This window comes from Dendrobium catenatum, unplaced genomic scaffold (assembly GCF_001605985.2).
Source record: "Dendrobium catenatum unplaced genomic scaffold, ASM160598v2 fragScaff_scaffold_156, whole genome shotgun sequence".
Lineage (NCBI taxonomy): Eukaryota > Viridiplantae > Streptophyta > Magnoliopsida > Asparagales > Orchidaceae > Dendrobium > Dendrobium catenatum.
In genome coordinates, this window is record NW_021318618.1 from 3304676 (window position 1) to 3313756 (window position 9081).

At 31.0% G+C, this 9081-nt stretch overlaps 1 non-coding gene across 1 annotated transcript; it reads right to left on the reverse strand.

Moving 5' to 3' along the window:
• Nucleotides 1-7878: 7878 nt before the first annotated feature.
• Nucleotides 7879-7985, reverse strand: LOC114579023. Its single transcript, XR_003699900.1, has one exon. It is a non-coding gene; the product is annotated as a small nucleolar RNA R71 (small nucleolar RNA).
• Between the last annotated feature and the right edge of the window lie 1096 nt (nt 7986-9081).

Below are 9081 nucleotides of genomic sequence, written 5' to 3' on the forward strand. Positions count from 1 at the left end.
AGAATGCATGAATGTGTATAGGGCATTAAGTAATATATAAGTCAAACATTATAAGTCATACATAAGTCAATAATTTATTTTTTAATATGTAAATAGGTTATATTAGAATTTTTTTCTTGTATAATTTCATCTCATAAAAAAAAATGTGTAAAAAGTCTTTAAAAGAGATTTGAAACTCACTAAAGCTTAAAGAATTACATCCAAAAAAAAAAAGAAAAAAACATAAAATAAAGCCTACTGAGTAATATATCTCTATCTAGACTATAATAATGTGAAACAAAATTATAGTGAATGCAAAAAATCACACAAAATATCAGATGCCATAATTTTGAAGTCCTTGAAGTCAAAGGCACCAAAATTTAGCCAACCTACAGAATAAGCAGAAAGATAAAATTATACAAAAATTGACCTTCAGTGTCCCAACAGAACATTCTGATAAAGCCTCCTCACAAGCACATTTGATTTAACATTTTATGATGCATTCGATAGCCCAAAAAAACAATCTTCATGCAAAGCCTCTCCACAAGCACAATTGAATTAATCATTTTTTATGCCTACATCAAACCCTCACAGAAGCATAAAAATAAACAAATGGAGTTAGATAACCCACAAATTATAATAGAATCAATGCTAAAGAAGAATGGTCTAACATTCCAGCAACCAAAGAAACCTAACCAACCACAAAACCCAGCCAAAATCACCAAAATAATCATAATCCCAGCCACACAAATCCAACCACTCACAAGAATGATTGAAGAGAAAAAAATCCAATCACTAGATTTCCAAAAGACAGTTTAATCCACAACCTGAATTAGAAAAATGGCTTAGATCATTAAAGCAAATATTTGCTCATAGTAAATAACAAAAACCCAATTTTACTGGAAAGATGACACACCTGGAGAGGCAAATAATATTGACAAACTAGCCACCACACAAAAGCCAGCCAACCACACCAACCTAGCCTAAAATCAATATTAGAAACACATTACCAACCACCAAACAAATCTAGCCACAGACAGAAAACATTGATAGGCCAAAGAAAGCCCATATTGCCCATCATATTTCTGCTAATGATTAACCATAACATATTTTTGCGAAAAGCCACAACAGAAAAAGAGTAGAGAAAATAAGACACAAAATGATAAAGAAAAGTGGGGAAAGACCCAAAAGCTAAAACTAAAATGATAAACATACAAATATAAGGAAATCAAAATAGATTTTTAAAATTAAGCACCAGTAAGAACTTAAATCACATCCAACTACTTTTTCTGGTATAAGGTAAACACAAAGCATCAATTCTCATCATACCCTCCATCTCTATGAAATCTTGAGTTATTATTAAAAAAAATCAATAGTAGATAGAGTATTGCCTTTCTTAGTCAACCAATCAGCACATATATTACCTTTCCTCCAGATATGAGAAATTTTATAATCGATTTGCTCAAGAATAATCGTAGTTTTACTAAACAGGTAAAACAAGATGACATTATGACAAGTTATGGAAGAAAAAAAAATCAATTTAGAATAAGTTTTGATCCATATATTGAAGATATTTTTAGAAATACATAATTTGAGACCCATATCCATATATAGTGCATCCAATTATGCCAAAATAACATTGCATTTAGGTATGTTTGAAGCAAAACCATATAAAAAAGCCCCTTGATAATCTCTAATTAAACAACCACAATAACCTCTAATATAAGTAACATAACAATCAATAATAAGTTTTAATTGATCCATAGAATGTTTGATCCAATGAAAAATTTTGGTAGTATATCTCATAGTATCATTATAAAAAATAGCATGGGAAAAAAAAAAAAAACCATCAAGCATTACCCCTGAAAGATTTTTGATGTAGCAGTTTAGCAATGACAAGTTCGTGAATTTTATTCTTAAGATAAATAATAACTCTATCAACATTCATTTTAATACATTTATGTTTATAGTTATTTCTCTCCTACCATAAAAGCCAAAAAACAATAATAGGAATGACAATAAAAAGATGTCATGTAGGTCTACTAGCAAACCAAATAGTTAAAATGGATAAAAAATTATTACTATTATTACTAAATCTCAAATCAAGAGCATTCTCGAGAACATATCAAACTTTGGAGGAAATAAAACCATTAAAAAACATGTTTTATGGTCACAAGATAAAAATAATATTGATATTTAGAAGTAATATAAAAACCGTTATCTTTTAATTTGTTATAAACTAGAATAAAACCTTTGACAATTCTCCTTGTGAGTAAAAAAATATTAATATGAGTTGAAGAATTTCAAAATTTATCAAAAATCTTATTACAATCAAATTTAGTTCTAAAGCAATGTGAAGCTCCTTTTACATAGAAATCTCCATCCATAGAGTATTTGAAAATGGTAAGTTGAACATTTATAAGAATATCACATATAATGTCAAAACTTTTTTTAAGGAACTTGGTTTGAAAGAAGAATTTCAGACCTCCTCCCATCCTTAATGAAATTAGAAACTTTCATGGTGGAGATAGATTGAATATTAAAAAAGAAGTCAAGAGACCCTATACCAATCCAATCTTCCTGCTAAATTAAACAAGATGGCCCAATCTCAATCCCTCATTGAAGAGTGATTTTACCTTGCCATTTAATCATACATAATTTCTTCCATCCAAATGATTGCCCTTCTTGAAGTTGTAGTGTATAGGGTTATTGTTTTTGCAATATTTTTTATTCATAAATTTAGCCCATAATGAATTATTAGACCAAAACTTTCACTAAAATTTATAGAAAAAAATCTTTAATCATATCAAAAATTAATTTGCGACCCAAACCACCCTCATTATAAGGACCATTAGAAGACTTCCAAGAACAAGGAATCTTATTGTTGTTCAACGTAGATCTCCAAAAGAATTTATTGATGAATTTTTCAAGTCTAGAACAAAATTCTAAAGTAGGATTCATAGTTTCCAACAAGTAAATAAACATATAACACAAAACACTTTAATCAGGACCAACCTAGCTCCCATAGATAAGAATTTAAATTCCCAAGCATATATATATTTTTGAATACTTGCAAATATTTTTATAAAAAAATGAAAGTCCTTTTATGGCCTTTATGAGGATCGTGAGATAATAAAGAGGAAGTAATTGATTTTTGAAACCAGTTATGGATTAGATATTATTCATTTTCTCCATTGACATACTCTTCCCTACAATGAAGGTGCTCTTACAATTGTTAAAATTAAGACCAGTTTCATTTTCCAAAAATATTAAGAAGTTTTTTAATTCTCTTGATATCATTAATAGAACAATGACAAAATAAAATGATATCATAAGCCAAATAAAGATGAGAAATATTTAATCCACTAAAATTATTGAAGGCCAAGCTTTTAAAGTAGAAAAATAATGCTCTAAATCTCTAGAAAAATATTCAGCATTAATACTATAGAGAACAACAGATAAAGGGTTCCCTTGTTTGACACCATAGTTAGATTTGAAAAAATCTTGAGATTTGACATTAATAAGAATAGAGAATTAAACATTTTTAATAATCCTTTTGATCAAAGTTGTACTATTATCATCAAAGCCAAAGAGTTATATTAAGTTAAAAATGAACGACCAATTAATATTATCTTAAACTTTAGTAATTGTTGACCTTATTCTTGCATGAGATTAATCAATCCAAACCAAACCCAACATTGAGATCAAATCCAAAATCTCAAACCAAAAATCAAGGATAAAAGCTTATGTCCCATATCCCTTTTTGAGTGATTTTTCAATCACCTCAAAACCAAACTAGCTAACCACCGATTAATGACCAGTCAGTTGCATATTGATTAGGCTTATCTTTATGGTAAACCCTCCAAATTTGGGGCCAATTTGAGCCCTCTAATCCCTAAAATTGAATTGGTTTTCAAAGGCTACAAAATTTTTAAATATTTATAACTCATACCACTGAACTTTGCACCATGTGAAATTTAACTTTGGGACCTTTCCCAAAACCTTTAAACATGTTCATAATAACCTTATAATATGTTTAACACAAAACTAAATCTTTGGTGGACCCTAATTGACCATGGGCCGACCAAATCCTGAAACCATTAAGTTGAAAAATCAAAGTTTCCCTTAAAGTTTAACATGGCTCATGCATACCAATCATTGAAATCCCTTCCAATGCATCCCAAATTATTATTTAGGATGTGTTGAACTTAAACACATTAGGAAATTCATGCATTACCGGCGGTTGTTTCTGGCGGTTAATGATGGATTTCCGGCAATTTTTCAAAACACAGACGGCTTTCCTGTGGTACAAAAATTGTTGATAAAAATGGCTTAGGAAATGGTTTCCGGCGGTCATTTTCCGGAGGCTTTAATAACCAATGGATTTCCGATGGCCTGGGGACCAATGTTTTTCGGCAACGGTAATGTTGGTGATCAACGGTTAGTTACCGATGGCGTACCGGTTGTCAAAACCATCGATAAAACTAGCAGCTAAATGGCCGGAACATCATCAGATGATCGTCGATTAATCAGTGGCAGCTTACCGACTAGAAAAACCGTCAGAAATACCAGCAGCTAAACCGCTAGCTTATCACCGGATAACCGCAGGCAAGCATCGGTAAATCGCCGGTAATTACTGACAGCGTTATTGAAATTCCGGCGGCTTCTAAAATCCATTATATATCGAGGTTTCTAGTGGCCAAATTGAGACTAAGGTAGAGGAGGTGGACGGGTCTGACGACTGGAGAAGAAGTTCGGGGCATGCGACTCAAGGAGACCAGAGAGGAGAAGGGTTCGGCTTAGGGTTGAGATCTTCGATCGGAGGAAGGTTGTCGGCACCGGATTCTTGCGTAGGAGGCGCTATCGCGAGAAGGGGTGAGTGTCTGCAGCAGCGAGAGAAAATGCGAAGAAATGAGGAGGAAGGCTCAGGATGGATAATGTTAGGTCTTTTTCCAGCAGTGTTTTGGTGGTTTAGACTACCGAAAACTAAATACTTAATACTGGTGCTCTTAGTCGATGCTTAAGGCACCGGTATTAAGTTAAACCGGTGCCACAACCCGTGGTTATTAAACAACAGCTAATTCCGGCAGCGGTTTATTAAAAACTGCTGGTTAAACCGCTGATTTATATCGGTGGTCAAACCGCCGGTAATAGCCACCAGTCATAGCTGAATTTTCTATAGTGAAACCCAAGTCTTGTTCATACTTAGTTGACGAAGTCAACCTAAGTTGATCAAGTAACCTCTTTAAAGTTCAAATGTCTATTTCAAACCAAATGATATAACCATGACATGAGACCATCTTTATTAGTCTCAAAATATAAATCCAAATATTTTTGACCTAACTCCAACTAATGGTCAAGCTTGGTTAAGCAAATCAACAATATACTAACACTTAATTCAAACACATTGACTAAGACCTTGCGAAGCCAATTTTGACCTTTAGGATGACCCACTAGGTCCCTAAGAACCACTTATAGGAAATCCAACCCTTGGGTACACTTGGGTTAGCCATATGGCTTCACTCAAGTGCCTAAAGAGGGCTCTCCTTGAGTCCAAACCCAACATAATCCAAATCAGATCAACCAATGCTTGCAATGGTTCCCCTATGACCCATTATGCCTACCCTAGGTGGCCTAATGTTAAGTGTAAATAATGTTATATTTTATGTGTTAATTTTTCATTAAAATATGTTATTTTAGTAGGATTTATTGTAGGAAAATACAAGAAAGGGGCAAAATTTTCAAGTATGGTACAGGGTTGCGGTGTTAGACACAATACCATCACTCTGTCATCATTGACACTATTAGGGCATCAAAATATGGATATGGAGACACCCAGTATCTATTTAATAGCACCATAGTGTTAGATAAGTCAGCACTATAAAGCCTAGTATATGATTGTATAGTGATGCGATAACAAATTCCAGCGCAATTAAGTCAAGGGAGTTCTACGTGGATGTCATAGGGCTCAACCATTAATAGCGCCACAACACTACAATTGTAACTATTTTTAGGCCACAATCTTCCACTGAAGTGATGCATTTATTCATTAAATAATGGTTCATGTCAGCAAGCGTAGTAGTTAAGGAAACCCTTTAGCATTATGGCGTTAATTTATTTATGAGCATCACAGTGCAAGTGTCTTGAGTACCGCAATGACATAATTTGTTTTATGTATTTTTCTATAAATAGTCTATTTGTAATGTTAGTAGATGAGTTCATTCACTTGTTTAATTTTAACCTTTATAGTGTTTCTTTGATTTTTTCTTAAGAGTAAAAATTAAGAGAATTCAAAGAAGTACTAGATATATTCTATTAGAGTGTTTGGCTTGTGGTTGTGAAAGTAATTATGTAAGTTCAAGAAGTGTGGAGGATATCATTGAACCATCAGGTGATATCTTTTCTTATGTACTTTTTTCTTTTGTGTAATTAATGAAAATGAATATACTTCACTTGTTCTTCATATTTAGCAAAATTCTCTAGTTTTGGATTGATTGAGTAAATGAAATATAGAGTACTAATAAATTTGCTTCATTAATAATTTCATAATATTTTTAATATACCAAGTCTTCATTTAATGCACATAATGGCTATATGTGTAGTTAATATTATGTGTAATATGAAGCCTAGGGATAGGAAAGAAGACACAACTAGGTATATTGGATTGATATGATGAAAATATAGACATAGTATTTTCCATGTATCAAATTTATATAGATGAATTATCATGAGAGGATTTTAACAGTACACGCTTTACTTAATCTTCTGAGATTTTTATAGGGTGACAAACTATGGAAGTTTAGAGTGTCATTAATGTTGAAAGAGTTTAATCTATCCTTTATCTCTTCACGCTTGACTGAGTGATGTGTGATGCATATGCTTTGAATAGCATTAATATGAAAGATACTCATTAGGAAACATATTATATTTACATTCTATTAATCCAAAATAATTTATCCAAATAATATTTCATTTAATTATTTTTAATTTTAAATTAAGTGATTGAATCTCCATCAAAATTTCTTTTAATTTAGTAGAATAATTGTTATAATTGAAGTAGATAATATAATTATTTGAAAGTAAACATTCTTTCTTGTTAAATTGATACTCTAATTTATCACTATATAACTTAATTTAGCACATATACTTGCATATATTAAGTGGGGTTTTTATAATTTTTATATAAAAAATTGAAGTATTATTTAGGGATTGATAGAGCCCTAAATTTCATAATTCTTTAGGTTACTACACATCCCCCATCAAATTTTTGGAGTCATTGCTAGGAAAGAATTAATTTTATTTAAAAATTTATTATATTATTAAATTAATTACATAATTAATCATAATATATTATTTTTTTAATTTTACTTTATTGATTGCATATATGTGATTGCATGCTTACAAGACATAGAGGGGAGGCACGTTTAAGCTTTGATTATAAAATTGAGAGAACTCTTTCAAAAATTCAAAAAGATTTTTAAAATGGTCGACCCTGTTCAAATCTTATATCATTCTAAACTTCTTAAGGATTTTGCAAACACTTTACTAGATATAATTTTCTGAAGCAAAAATAAACCCACCATCCAAGAAAATAATTTTTAATTAAAACATGTAATCATTTATATGATACAATAATCTAAATTTGGGGGAGCTCTCATTGAAGATCCTAACCTACATTTAGCAAGTTTCTTAAAAAATTGTGCAACATTTAAGTACAATGGTGTTAGTGATAATGTCATTAAACTGAGATTGTTTCTACTTTCTCTAAGAGGCAGGGCAAAAATATGGATTAATTCCTTACCCCAAGACTCTATTATCACATGGAATGAATTGACCCACAAATTTCTAGGAAAGTATTTTCCACCTTCTAAGACTACCAAGCTTAGAATTGATATTACCAAGCTTAGAATTGATATTACTTATTTTACTCACTTAGAAGGAGAATATATTTATTAGAGTTAAGAGAGATTCAAGGAGATGCTTAGAAAGTGCCATCACCATGCCTTACATGAACGGTTGATAATTTAAACTTTTTATAATGGATTGGCATGATCCCTTAGAGCCATAATTGATGCTATAGCTGGAGGTTCTTTAATATCAAAGCTTTTTGAAGATGCTCATGAATTAATTGAAGAAATGACAACAAATAATTTTCAGTGGCCTGTTGATAGGATAAATCTTAAGAGAGTGGTTGGAGTTTATGAAACTAATTTTTATCTATTTTGATTGCACAAGTTGCAGCAATATCAAAGAAATTGAGCACTTTAGGCTTAACTTTTGATTCATCTTTACATTTGAAAGATAAAAACTCAATGGAAGAAAAAGACAACCAAGAGATTGAAAATATAAATTTTATTAGAAAATAAAATAATCCCTATTAAAATACATATAATCCATATTGGAGGAATCACCCAAAGTTTAGCTGGTCAAATAATAATGGTGAAAATCAATGGAATTCTAGTCAAAATAACAAATGAACAAATTGGAATAATCAAAATCAAGCTAATAATAATTCAAGACCAGTATATCCTCCTGGATTTAATCAAATCAATCAGTATGAAACTAGAAAGTTACCACTGGAAGAAGTGGTTATGCAATTAAGAGCTCAATTATAAAACTAAATTCCTTTAATTAAAAATTAAAAAAACTCAACTAAGTTAGCTTGCAATTTCTATTCGTAGTAGAACCATTGGATCTTTTCCTAGTAATACTAAAGTTAATTCTAAATAGAAGGAAAGAGATACCAATGGGATCCAATTGAAGAATAATAATCACCCACCTTAGCCAAATAGAAAATTTGGGAAAAGTCTTGCTGAAGACTATAAACTTAGTGCTGCCTAGGAGGCAACTCATGTATGTGTGATGTTAGTATGAATTATGTTAATGTGATGATATATCATGTTTTATTTTCAACCTACATTTTATGTGCTCTTTATAACTCATATAAAAGCATGTGTTTGTAGTATTTATTTATGTGTTTATTTACATATTATCTAATTTCCTTCATGCTTAAATTATTATTATCCTCCAATTACTGTTATATTTTTATTATTTAATTAACCTTTATAAAAATTGAAAGTTCAAATAGGTTGTTAGACCTAA